This window comes from Lolium rigidum, chromosome 1 (assembly GCF_022539505.1).
Source record: "Lolium rigidum isolate FL_2022 chromosome 1, APGP_CSIRO_Lrig_0.1, whole genome shotgun sequence".
In the NCBI taxonomy this organism is placed as follows: Eukaryota; Viridiplantae; Streptophyta; class Magnoliopsida; order Poales; family Poaceae; genus Lolium; species Lolium rigidum.
Window position 1 is genome coordinate 258,769,701 of NC_061508.1, and position 14,925 is coordinate 258,784,625.

Here is a 14,925-nt window from a genome sequence, read left to right on the forward strand (position 1 = left end):
ATTAGAGTAGAAATCCATAGTATTATTTTATGATAAATTCTTTTTTTGGTTTCTATAATGCATAAGAGCCCATGTACCCCAAAACTAAATTTGTTCTGCTGCGGCGATTTTAGCGCCGCAAAACGTTGAATGCGGTGTGACGGGCAGGGAGCCTGGAGCCCATATCACTTGTCTCAAATAAGTTGCATCTTGATACAACGTTTGCAATATTTGGTATTCCAAATGCCATTTCGGTGGACCAAAAACATAACTCAATGAAGTGCTTATCGTTTCTCCACTCGAGCCTAAGTGAAATTGTTGGAATCCAAATAAAGTACGAAAGTTGGTCCAAGGATTGTTTCCACTCATACGGTAGTAGTTGGACCATTTGCATGCGATGGGCCGAAACGTGAAATTTCCATGCGAGCTACCAATTATGCAATACATGGCCTGCCCATTGTTGGAAAAGACAACGTCTAGGAGATGTTTTAGCACGATTAGGCACTAGGCGATGGATAAACGTCTCATCTAGAGCTTAAGCGGTAGTCTAAGAGCATCTTCACCTGCGTCTACCAAATAGGCGCCGGCACAACATCCTCTATCTGGATGATATTCCCACACCGGTACCCCACCGAACCCCATAAAAAGCCCCAAACTCCAGGAATTCGACGTGAAGTTGTTGTTGAAGAGGCACCGGAGACCCGATCGAAGCCCTTCGCATATGGATTATTTCGGGCGAGCCGGCACTTTTATGGGGCTCCAAAACATGTCAGCGTTTTTTGGAAAGCATCGGTGTGAACGCTTTCTCTCACTAGGATCCTAACAGAGCTATTGGAAGCGCTATTGAGACCGCCGGTGGAGATGCTCTAAGCAGGTTAACCAGGAACTATCTTGTCATATTTTAATGATGAGCTAGATGGGCCATATTACAATGGTAGTTTTTGTAATTTACTTATTTACATGCTTTAAATTAATGTGTTTTCACATATAGTAGCACATATACACACTTTATGTTAAACTATTTACCCGTCTAGGCAGGCACTGGGGGTGTTTGGTGTGGCTTTTTTTGGCTTTTGGCTTTGGCAAAAGCCACCAAAAGCACCTAAATAGGTGCTTTTTTTGGCTTTTGGATTTTGGAAGCCAAAAACAAAGATCCTATTCTTTTGGCTTCCAAAATCCAAAAGCCAAAAAAAGCACCTATTTAGGTGCTTTTGGTGGCTTTTGCCAAAGCCAAAAGCCAAAAAAAGCCACACCAAACACCCCCAGGTTACGCTAGCGCTTTTGTCAACCATGCCTGAACAGATTCAGCATCTTCACTGTTTGTGCTTGATTAGCTTCTCGATTTATGATCAGCCAGAAATTTGCCTGGTAGTCACACAAATAAGTTTTTCAGTTGCAGTGGCTGCATACTAATCAACGGACTGAAAAGCCAAGCCTACATACAACCTGCACGGCCGACTAGTGCTTAAGAGGGTTGGGTTCAGAGATACAATTCAGAACACCAAGCAGACCTGTTGAACTGGAGGAACAGATCAAAAAAAATCCAAGTATGATGTCTTAAAATAAAACTGGGTTACTGCACAATTCCAGAATATGATCTAGCAATTCACACCTTTAACCGATGAGAAACCAAATTCACCTCTTTTAATCAAGAATACAAAGATGAGGAAACCAATCCGTCAAAATTTAGTCCAATGAATCGTTGGACAAGAAAACGAGAAGTATACAGATCCATGTACAACTGTCGGCTATCGAAACTCCTTCCGGAGCGAGTATCTGCCCGCCTTCGATCCCGCGGCAGCAGCAGCAAGCCCGTTCTTCCCGGCAGGCCCCGCCTTTACCAGCTCCGCCGTCGCCGACCCCTCCTGCGGCCGCTGGAGCAGAGCCTGCCGCCACTCGGCAACCGCAGACTCCGCGACGACGAGGTTGGTGATGTCCCGGAGAGGCACACGCCTCCGCACCCTCCCGAGCCGCTTCAGCTTGCAGCTCTTGACAGCGACGCCGTGAAGACGGGCGACGGCGGCCGCCGCCGGGACAGCAGGGGACGGCAGGTTCTCCTTGTCGGCGCGGTCAACTGCCATCTGGGGCAGGAGCTGCCGCTCTTGGAATCGGGGCTCGGTGGTGGACTAGGCGGCGAGGTGGCTCGAATTGGAGCTTGGGAGTTGGGATGGGACTGGGAGGATCTTCCATGGGTATTTGCAGAGGGGGCAGGGAGGGAAGAGAAGGAAAGATTTGAGCTTCGGGGGAAAATTTTGGCTGGGGAGGAGTGGAGGGAGCGAATGGATCTGTGTTTCTTGCCATTTTTGGTCCGAGGCCTACTTGAGCCGGCGAATCTTGAAAATTTTCGCGAAAAGATTGGAGGAGATCGCGATTTGGGACGGGGAGGGAAACGGGGAAGCGGGACGCGCTGAAAACGTTGTGCGGGCGGGGCTGCTGCCTGGGGGTGGTGGGGGCGAGGGAGATTCAAATTTAGTTTTTTGTTGGCTGTGTCCACGCGGACAGTCTCCAATGGAGCAAACCAACCATTTCAGCGTTCGAAAATATTTGCGCGCCCGTTTATTTGCGTCGGCTAAAATGGTGGAAATCGTCTGTTTGCATCGGACGGCTCCAGCGGCATGATGCATTTTTTACCCGAATTATTTTTTATAACATGAAAACATAATTTACATAGTTGAATACATGGAAATAAATCCTAAAACACCGGCGCCTACTGCTTCTACTCATCGTTGTCGAGCACGATGAGCTCAAGTACCACCCACGGTCATTTGGGAACCGGTGGAACGTACGCCGGGCGCGCCGGCGGTGCTGGAGGTGGAGGCGCCCAGGGCTGTGGCTGTGGCGGAGATGGAGGCGCCCAGGGATGTGGCGGCGGTGTAGGCGCCCAGGGATGTGGCGGCGGTTGAGCAGCCCAGGGGTTGTACGGCGGCGGTTATGGCGTGGCCGAGTCCTGGAGCACTAGTCGTAGGGCTTCGTCCTCCGACAGGCCAGGCGGCATGAAGCCGGTGGCGTACCGGGGCAGCGGCGGCTGCACAGGTCGGTCATTCTCGGACGCCGAGCTTCACCATCTCGTCGTTCGTCATGTTATCTGGGAACTCAAACTTGCGGCCCTGCGCCATGGCCAGCCGCCAATCCTGGAACACGACCGCGACGTACTCGTCGTTGTCATCCTTGACCTCCTCGTTGTGGTACTCCAGTGCCTCGATGTAGTAGTCGTCGTCGTCGTATTCATCAAAGTCGTCGTCGTACTGCGCAGGCGTCGGCGCCTGGTGCGCACGCGTCAGCGCGTGCTGTCTTCGAGGACGAGGCGGCGGTGGACGATCAAAGGGAAAGTCCCCGTAGCCCATGAAGCCCGCCCTCCTCCTCCGATCCCTCTCGGACACGAGATACGTGCGTCAGCTATCGGAGTCGATGGCGTACGCCGGATCGGCACGGAGGTCCAGCGGCAGGTATCGCCTCTTTCGCTGGATCTCGGTGCTCCTATCTGTCTCGCGCGTAGGCACCGGAGGGAGGGGCACCCGGCGGTAGCTGAGCCGCCAGCCGCCAGGCATGTGCACGTCCCTCCAGGCGTCGCACGGCGTCCAGTGCGCGTGCATCAGCCTCCCCACCCTAACGGGCAGCACCACCCTGCCCGGCCGCTCCTCCTTCTTGGTGCCGCTGCCGGACGCCTCGAAGTCGTTCTTCTTCTTCCCCATGGTGTTGCGACGGTGGTGGTGCGAGTGGAGGTGTGGGCGATGGAGGAACGGTGTCGGTGGACTTTTAAGGCCGGCTGCGCACGGGAAACGATACCATTGAAGATGGCGCAGAAGCCCAGCCGCCGCCCGCCAGTGCGCGCGCAGAAGAGGCAGCCGCGACATTGATGGCGAAGGCTGCGGCGCAGACGCGGAAGCGCTGACCGCGGAAGCGATGGCCGCAGAAGCGATGCCCTCGATACAGTCTCGCTGCCAGGCATACCCGGTGGAGACGCGAGCGGACACTTTGCGCGTCCACGCAACGTTCGCCTCGACGCATTCCAGGTGCAAATATGCGTCGGGTTTGCGTCGCAGCGGACTGCCCGATCACGATGCGTCGCGCCGCTGGAGGTGGTGCCAGACGCATTTTTCGGCCCGGCGGACGCAAACGGTCGCTCAGCGTCCGTTTGCGTCGCGCCGCTAGAGATGCCCTAAGAATGAAAATGGGAAATGGGGCAGGCGGCCACCTAGACGTCCGTTTTTTACACAGAACATAAACTTCCTCTGATGCATATTACTTCTAAACCAGATATATTTATAACTAAAATGTATCTAGATACATCTATATTAGTATCAAGTAATATGAATTGGAGGAAGTATTAATATTTAATATCGAAATATACCAAATACATGTAGCATTTGCAATAACGCATTGCTTTAATGGCACACAGCCAAGGAAAATATCAGTAAAGAAAAGTCTCCCTAGGGTGATATATTCCTTTTACCAGCTTCTCCAAAAGCAACCTCTCCTACAAGAGGAAGGTATGATAAGCACAGTAGCAAGTTTTTCCTCAGTAAGAATCCAAGGTTGAATCGACCAGTAGGAGAAAGGCGTGACTTCTGAAGGTGTTGCTAGCTGACTAGTGGAAGGGTGCATTACCGACGTCAGCAACAACGTGGAACCTGCACACAACACTACCAAAATACTTTGCCCCAACATACAGTGAGATTGTCAATCTCACTGTTTTTGCTGAATGATACGTCTCCGACGTATCGATAATTTCTTATGTTCCATGCCACATTATTGATGATATCTACATGTTTTATGCACACTTTATGTCATATTCGTGCATTTTCTGGAACTAACCTATTAACAAGATGCCGAAGTGCCGGTTCTCGTTTTCTGCTGTTTTTGGTTTCAGAAATCCTAGTAACGAAATATTCTCGGAATTGGACGAAATCAACGACCCGGGGTCCTATTTTGCCACGAAGCTTCCGGAAGACCGAAGAGCATACGAAGTGGGGCCACGAGGTGGCCGCCACCATAGGGCCGCGCGGCCAGAGGGGGGCCCGCGCCGCCCTATGGTGTGGGCCCCTCGTCAGCCCTCCGACTCTGCCCTTCCGCCTACTTAAAGCCTCCGTCGCGAAACCCCTGATGCGAAAAACCACGATACGGAAAACCTTCCAGAGACGCCGCCGCCGCCGATCCCATCTCGGGGGATTACGGAGATCTCCTCCGGCACCCTGCCGGAGAGGGGATTCATCTCCCGGAGGACTCTACACCGCCATGGTCGCCTCCGGAGTGATGAGTGAGTAGTTCACCCCTGGACTATGGGTCCATAGCGGTAGCTAGATGGTTGTCTTCTCCTCATTGTGCTTCATTGTTGGATCTTGTGAGCTGCCTAACATGATCAAGATCATCTATCTGTAATACTATATGTTGTGTTTGTCGGGATCCGATGGATAGAGAATACCATGTTATGTTAATTATCAAGTTATTACATATGTGTTGTTTATGATCTTGCATGCTCTCCGTTATTAGTAGAGGCTCCGGCCAAGTTGTTGCTTTTAACTCCAAGAGGGAGTATTTATGCTCGATAGTGGGTTCATGCCTCCATTGACACTGGGACGAGTGACAGAAAGTTCTAAGGTTGTGTTGTGCTTGTTGCCACTAGGGATAAAACATTGATGCTATGTCTAAGGATGTAGTTGTTGATTACATTACGCACCATACTTAATGCAATTGTACTGTTGCTTTGCAACTTAATACTTGGAAGGGGTTCGGATGATAACTCTGAAGGTGGACTTTTTAGGCATAGATGCGGTTGGATGGCGGTCTATGTACTTTGTCGTAATGCCCAATTAAATCTCACTATACTTATCATGACATGTATGTGCATTGTTATGCCCTCTCTATTTGTCAATTGCCCGACTGTAATTTGTTCACCCAACATGCTTTTATCTTATGGGAGAGACACCTCTAGTGAGCTGTGGACCCCGGTCCATTCTTTTATACTTGAAATACAAATCTGCTTGCAATACTTGTTTTTACTTGTTTTCTCTGCAAACAATCATCTTCCACACAATACGGTTAATCCTTTGTTACGGCAAGCCGGTGAGATTGACAACCTCACTTTGTTTCGTTGGGGCAAAGTACTTTGGTTGTGTTGTGCGGGTTCCACGTTGGCGCCGGAATCTCCGGTGTTGCGCCGCACTACATCCCGCCGCCATCAACCTTCAACGTGCTTCTTGGCTCCTCCTGGTTCGATTAAACCTTGGTTTCTTATCGAGGAAAACTTGCTGCTGTGCGCATCATACCTTCCTCTTGGGGTTGCCCAACGAACGTGTGAAATACACGCCATCAAGCATATTTTACGGCGCCGTTGCCGGGGAGATCAAGACACGCTGCAAGGGGAGTCTCCACTTCTCAATCTCTTTACTTTGTTTTTGTCTTGCTTTATTTTATTTACTACTTTGTTTGCTGCATTATATCAAAACACAAAAAAATTAGTTGCTAGTTTTACTTTATTTGCTATCTTGTTTGCTATATCAAAAACACAAAAAAATTAGTTACTTGTTTTACTTTACTTAATATCATGCATGTTTTTATTTCACTAGTTAAGCATAATGGAAAACAACAAAAATATGAGAGATCTTTATGAACTTTATCTTGAATTAGGACATGATGTGTTTGAAGAGAGAATTAAAAAACCCATGGAACTTTATATGCATGCTAATGGGAATGTTATTACTATGGATGCTTTGAACACCATTGTTGCTAATGCTATGGAAAATTCTAAGCTTGGGGAAGCTGGCTCTGATGAGCATGATCTTTTTAGTCCCCCAAGCATTGAGGAGAAAATTTTCTTTTATGATTACAATATGCCTCCTATATATGATGATAGCCACTTTGTTGAATTTGCTCCCACTACAACTAATAAAATTGATTATGCTTACGTGGAGAGTAATAATTTTATGCATGAGACTCATGATAAGAATGCTTTATGTGATAGTTACATTGTTGAGTTTGCTCATGATGCTACTGAAAATTATTATGAGAGAGGAAAATATGGTTGTAGAAATTTTCATGTTACTAAAACACCTCTCTATGTGCTGAAATTTTTGAAGCTACACTTGTTTTATCTTCCTATGCTTGTTACTTTGCTCTTCATGAACTTGTTTATTTACAAGATTCCTATGCATAGGAAGCATTTTAGACTTAAATGTGTTTTGAATTTGCCTCTTGATGCTCTCTTTTGCTTCAAATACTATTTCTTGCGAGTGCATCATTAAAACTGCTGAGCCCATCTTAATGGCTATAAAGAAAGAACTTCTTGGGAGATAACCCATGTGTTATTTTGCTACAGTACTTTGTTTTATATTTGAGTCTTGGAAGTTGTTTACTACTGTAGCAACCTCTCCTTATCTTAGTTTTATGTTTTGTTGTGCCAAGTAAAGTCTTTGATAGTAAAGTAAGTACTAGATTTGGATTACTTGCGCAGTTCCAGATTTCTTTGCTTGTCACGAATGCTGGGTCTACCTCCCTGTAGGTAGCTCAGAAAATTAAGCCAATTTACGTGCATGATCCTCAGATATGTACGCAACTTTCATTCAATTTGAGCATTTTCATTTGAGCAAGTCTGGTGGCCTAATAAAATCCATCTTTACGGACTGTTACTGTTTTGACAGATTCTGCCTTTTATTTCGCATTGCCTCTTTTGCTATGTTGGATGAATTTCTTTGATCCATTAATGTCCAGTAGCTTTATGCAATGTCCAGAAGTGTTAAGAATGATTGTGTCACCTCTGAACATGTGAATTTTTATTATGCACTAACCCTCTAATGAGTTGTTTCGAGTTTGGTGTGGAGGAAGTTTTCAAGGATCAAGAGAGGAGTATGATGCAATATGATCAAGGAGAGTGAAAGCTCTAAGCTTGGGGATGCCCCGGTGGTTCACCCCTGCATATTCTAAGAAGACTCAAGCGTCTAAGCTTGGGGATGCCCAAGGCATCCCCTTCTTCATCGACAACATTATCAGGTTCCTCCCCTGAAACTATATTTTTATTCAGTCACATCTTATGTACTTTGCTTGGAGCGTCGGTTTGTTTTTGTTTTTTGTTTTGTTTGAATAAAATGGATCCTAGCATTCACTTTATGGGAGAGAGACACGCTCCGCTGTAGCATATGGACAAATATGTCCTTAGGCTCTACTCATAGTATTCATGGCGAAGTTTCTTCTTCGTTAAATTGTTATATGGTTGGAATTGGAAAATGCTACATGTAGTAACTCTAAAATGTCTTGGATAATTTGATACTTGGCAATTGTTGTGCTCATGTTTAAGCTCTTGCATCATATACTTTGCACCCATTAATGAAGAAATACTTAGAGCTTGCTAATTTGGTTTGCATATTTGGTTTCTCTAGAGTCTAGATAACATCTAGTATTGAGTTTTGAACAACAAGGAAGACGGTATGGAGTCTTATAATGTTTACAATATGTCTTTTATGTGAGTTTTTGCTGTACCGTTCATCCTTGTGTTTGTTTCAAATAACCTTGCTAGCCTAAACCTTGTATCGAGAGGGAATACTTCTCATGCATCCAAAATACTTGAGCCAACCACTATGCCATTTGTGTCCACCATACCTACCTACTACATGGTATTTATCCGCCATTCCAAAGTAAATTGCTTGAGTGCTACCTTTAAAATTCCATCATTCACCTTTGCAATATATAGCTCATGGGACAAATAGCTTAAAAACTATTGTGGTATTGAATATGTACTTATGCACTTTATCTCTTATTAAGTTGCTTGTTGTGCGATAACCATGTTTACGGGGACGCCATCAACTATTCTTTGTTGAATATCATGTGAGTTGCTATGCATGTCCGTCTTGTACGAAGTAAGAGAGATCTACCACCTTCATGGTTGGAGCATGCATATTGTTAGAGAAGAACATTGGGCCGCTAACTAAAGCCATGATTCATGGTGGAAGTTTCGAGTTTTGGACATATATCCTCAATCTCATATGAGAATAATAATTGTTGCCACATGCTTATGCATTAAAGAGGAGTCCATTATACTGTTGTCCATGTTGTCCCGGTATGGATGTCTAAGTTGAGAATAATCAAAAGCGAGAAATCCAAAATGCGAGCTTTCTCCTTAGACCTTTGTACGGGCGGCATGGAGGTACCCCATTGTGACACTTGGTTAAAACATGTGCATTGCAAAGATCCGGTAGTCCAAGCTAATTAGGACAAGGTGCGGGCACTATTAGTATACTATGCATGAGGCTTGCAACTTGTAAGATATAATTTACATAACTCATATGCTTTATTACTACCGTTGACAAAATTGTTTCATGTTTTCAAAATAAAAGCTCTAGCACAAATATAGCAATCGATGCTTTCCTCTTTGAAGGACCATTCTTTTTACTTTTATGTTGAGTCGGTTCACCTATCTCTCTCCACCTCAAGAAGCAAACACTTGTGTGAGCTGTGCATTGATTCCTACATACTTGCATATTGTACTTGTTATATTACTCTATGTTGACAATTATCCATGAGATATACATGTTACAAGTTGAAAGCAACCGCTGAAACTTAATCTTCCTTTGTGTTGCTTCAATACCTTTACTTTGATTTATTGCTTTATGAGTTAACTCTTATGCAAGACTTATTAATACTTGTCTTGAAGTACTATTCATGAAAAGTCTTTGCTTTATGATTCACTTGTTTACTCATGTCATTACCATTGTTTTGATCGCTGCATTCACTACATATGTTTACAAATAGTATGATCAAGGTTATGATGGCATATCACTTCAGAAATTATCTTTGTTATCGTTTTACCGCTCGGGACGAGCGAGAACTAAGCTTGGGGATGCTTGATACGTCTCCGACGTATCGATAATTTCTTATGTTCTATGCCATATTATTGATGATACCTACATGTTTTATGCACACTTTATGTCATATTCGTGCATTTTACGGAACTAACCTATTAACAAGATGCCGAAGTGCCGGTTCTGTTTTCTGCTGTTTTTGGTTTCGAAATCCTAGTAACGAAATATTCTCGGAATTGGACGAAATCGAAGACCCGGGGCCTATTTTGCCACGAAGCTTCCGGAAGACCGAAGAGCATACGAAGTGGGGCCACGAGGTGGCCGACACCACAGGGCGGCGCGGCCCAGGCCGGGCCGCGCCGCCTGTGGTGTGGGCCCCTCGTCGAGGCCCCCGACTCTGCCCTTCCGCCTACTTAAAGCCTCCGTCGCGAAACCCCGATGCGAAAAACCACGATACGGAAAACCTTGCGAGACGCCGCCGCCGCCGATCCCATCTCGGGGGATTACGGAGATCTCCTCCGGCACCACTGCCGGAGAGGGGATTCATCTCCCGGAGGACTCTACACCGCCATGGTCGCCTCCGGAGTGATGAGTGAGTAGTTCACCCCTGGACTATGGGTCCATAGCGGTAGCTAGATGGTTGTCTTCTCCTCATTGTGCTTCATTGTTGGATCTTGTGAGCTGCCTAACATGATCAAGATCATCTATACTGTAATACTCTATGTTGTGTTTGTCGGGATCCGATGGATAGAGAATACCATGTTATGTTAATTATCAAGTTATTACATATGTGTTGTTTATGATCTTGCATGCTCTCCGTTACTAGTAGAGGCTACGGCCAAGTTTTTGCTTTTAACTCCAAGAGGGAGTATTTATGCTCGATAGTGGGTTCATGCCTGCATTGACACCGGGACGGTGACGAGAAAGTTCTAAGGTTGTGTTGTCTTGTTGCCACTAGGGATAAAACATTGGCGCTATGTCCGAGGATGTAGTTGTTGATTACATTACGCACCATACTTAATGCAATTGTACTGTTGCTTTGCAACTTAATACTTGGAAGGGGTTCGGACGATAACTCTGAAGGTGGACTTTTTAGGCATAGATGCGGTTGGATGGCGGTCTATGTACTTTGTCGTAATGCCCAATTAAATCTCACTATACTTATCATGTCATGTATGTGCATTGTTATGCCCTCTCTATTTGTCAATTGCCCGACTGTAATTTGTTCACCCAACATGCTTTTATCTTATGGGAGAGACACCTCTAGTGAGCTGTGGACCCCGGTCCATTCTTTTATACTGAAATACAAATCTGCTTGCAATACTTGTTTTACTTGTTTTCTCTGCAAACAATCATCTTCCACACAATACGGTTAATCCTTTGTTACAGCAAGCCGGTGAGATTGACAACCTCACCTTGTTTCGTTGGGGCAAAGTACTTTGGTTGTGTTGTGCGGGTTCCACGTTGGCGCCGGAATCTCCGGTGTTGCGCCGCACTACATCCCGCCGCCATCAACCTTCAACGTGCTTCTTGGCTCCTCCTGGTTCGATAAACCTTGGTTTCTTTACGAGGGAAAACTTGCTGCTTGTGCGCATCATACCTTCCTCTTGGGGTTGCCCAACGAACGTGTGAAATACACGCCATCAAGCATATTTTACGGCGCCGTTGCCGGGGAGATCAAGACACGCTGCAAGGGGAGTCTCCACTTCTCAATCTCTTTACTTTGTTTTTGTCTTGCTTTATTTTATTTACTACTTTGTTTGCTGCATTATATCAAAACACAAAAAAATTAGTTGCTAGTTTTACTTTATTTGCTATCTTGTATTGCTATATCAAAAACACAAAAAAATTAGTTACTTGTTTTACTTTACTTAATATCATGCATGTTTTTATTTCACTAGTTAAGCATAATGGAAAACAACAAAAATATGAGAGATCTTTATGAACTTTATCTTGAATTAGGACATGATGTGTTTGAAGAGAGAATTAAAAAACCCATGGAACTTTATATGCATGCTAATGGGAATGTTATTACTATGGATGCTTTGAACACCATTGTTGCTAATGCTATGGAAAATTCTAAGCTTGGGGAAGCTGGCTCTGATGAGCATGATCTTTTTAGTCCCCCAAGCATTGAGGAGAAAATTTTCTTTTATGATTACAATATGCCTCCTATATATGATGATAGCCACTTTGTTGAATTTGCTCCCACTACAACTAATAAAATTGATTATGCTTACGTGGAGAGTAATAATTTTATGCATGAGACTCATGATAAGAATGCTTTATGTGATAGTTACATTGTTGAGTTTGCTCATGATGCTACTGAAAATTATTATGAGAGAGGAAAATATGGTTGTAGAAATTTTCATGTTACTAAAACACCTCTCTATGTGCTGAAATTTTTGAAGCTACACTTGTTTTATCTTCCTATGCTTGTTACTTTGCTCTTCATGAACTTGTTTATTTACAAGATTCCTATCTTGATGGTATAGCTAGGTGTGTGGTGCTAGGTGAGTGGGTGGCTAGATAGGGATTAAATCCATGTTTGGATTTCCTTGGTTATGTCACTTATAATTCTGTTGTGTCAGGTGTTCCTTGGATAATTTCCTAATGGCTTTTCCTTATTTTGCTTGCCATATGGCTGTTAACGTTGCCTAATCGACCGTGACTCGGAGGAGGGATCCTCACGAGGGAGAGAAGAAGTAGGGGCCATAAGGCGGAGTGCACACGGGACGGTGGTACGCGAGTTACCCAGCTTCGGAACACCTGCACGATGACAGGGCCTACTGCTGCTTGTCTAGAATTATCTGGGCGCTTTCGCATTGTTACAATGAGTTGTGGTTATCCCTCTGGGGCTCCCAGGATCCGGCTTATAAAGGCGCACGGATCTAGGGTTTACATGGAGAGTCCTAGCCGCGGATTACAGATAGCCTAACTACGGTACAATATCTTGCCGTGCACGTCACGGATCCGCCTTCCATATACGTCGTACTGGATCCGGGTCCCTCATGGGCCTCCGCGGATCCGGGTTCCTCCTAATGTCGGTACGGATCCGGCTTACTGATCCTGGGCCGGACTTCTTCCTTCATGATCAACAACGAATCGGGCCGCCCGATGGGCCACATGCCTCATCACCATCTGTGGGCCACCCGGGCTTGCCGGATCTAGGCATTGTCGATGGTACACCCATGAAGTATACCCACAACAGCCACTTGGCATAACCAATTTGTTTGTCTTTGTTGTTTCTTTATGCAGGGTTAAAGAAGATGATCAAGAAGATCTTCATCACTTGCTGATCATGACTCATTGGGATAATTAGCTAGCTTAGCCATATAGTATCATTTGTAATCTTTTTACTTTTTTTTTCATTTCTTCTATTTCTGTAATGTGTTGTAATAATAATTATTCAATTTGGAATATTGTAAATTGACAATGTATCTTGTGTGATTATCAATAAAGCTCAAGGTTTCTCCAATGAGCTTTAAATATGTGTTGTATTATTTTATATACTTGATTATCTATTTGTTTAAGGAATTATCTCAATTTGAATTAAGGTATATATAATTGATGTTTGAATTTAAAATTCAAACTCAACTTGTTTGAATTCAACCATGCAACTTAAGTTGAGAGGTAGATTGTTCCCCTCTCTTCTCGAAAACCCTAGTTGAGTTTAGATAGGTTCAAGTTTATCGCACTCTCGAAACCCTAACCCTAAGTGGTGTCGAGAGAGAAACTTGACCCCCCTAACAAGCAGGTTTTCTTTAAAAGCGCGAAATTTTCCTATATTTTATAATGCAATGCACATCCCTTTTCTAATTTGTACCCCTCGATCGTCTCTAAACCTGGGATATTACATATTTGCAGATGACTCTTTGATCCTTATGAATGCAGATAAGAAGAATGCTTTGAAGCTGAAGGATATTCTTGATAGGTACTGTGAAAATTCTGGGCAAAAGCTATCTGAAAATAAATCAAGTATTTTCTTCAGTCCGAATACAGTGGTGGAAGATAGAGCCGAAGTATGCCAAATCTTGAATATCTTGACAAAATCTCTTAATGATAAATATTTGGGACTTCCGGCGATGGTTGGAATTGATAAGAGTGAGTGCTTTAAACACTTGGTGGATAGAGTGCAAGCGATAAGTGGTTGGAAAGAAAAAAATGCTGAGTTTGGGGGAAAGAAATACTTATAAAGGCTATTGCTCAAGAAATACCAGGTTTTGCTATGATGGTTTTTAAAATTCCGATTTTTTTTTGTAAAGGACTCTCTGATGCCATCTCTCAATACTGGTGGGGCGACGAGGAAGAGCAAAAACATATGCATTGGAAGGCGTGGTGGAAGTTGTGTATTCCAAAGAAGAGTGGAGGTATGGATTTTAGGGATTTACAATGCTTTAACTTGGAAATGCTATCAAAACAAGTGTGGATGTTGTTAAGTGAACCAGATTCTCTTTGTGCAAGAGTCTTGAGAGCAAAATATTATCCTGATGTTCGAATTCTGGATGCAACTCTGAAAAGTGGAAGCTCTTTTACTTGGCAGAGTATCCTTGCAGGATTACAGTGTTTTAGAAAAGGATACATTTGGAGAGTTGGAGATGGTACTCAAATTAACATCTGGGAGGATAATTGGATTCCTTCAAGTCATAATCTTAAAGTCATGACCCCACGAGGTAATAATATTCTTACTAGAGTTTCTGATTTGATAAATCCTGTTGATGGTTCTTGGGATGAAGATATTATTGGAGACATTTTTTGGCCGGTAGATGTTCATAGAATTTTGCAGATTCCTTTAACACCTGACATAGATGATTTTGTGGCGTGGCATTATAACAATCTGGGGCTATTCTCTGTTTGATCGGCCTATTACTGTCAATGGAATTACAAATTTGGACGGAATAATAGGAATGAAGAGATTGGGGAGGGTGTAAGCAACCCGATCTGGGAGAAGTTGTGGAGCCTTGAAGTACCAAGCAAAATTAAGATCTTTGGTTGGAGGGTTCTTCATGCTATGATACAAATGCCGTGGTGTCCTTGCTAACAAACATATCGGAAACCAAGGTGGATGTCCTATTTGTAATTCAGATTGTGAAGATATCAAACATTTGCTGTTCATTTGTGAAAGAGCAAAACAGGTTTGGAAGAGCCTTGGGTT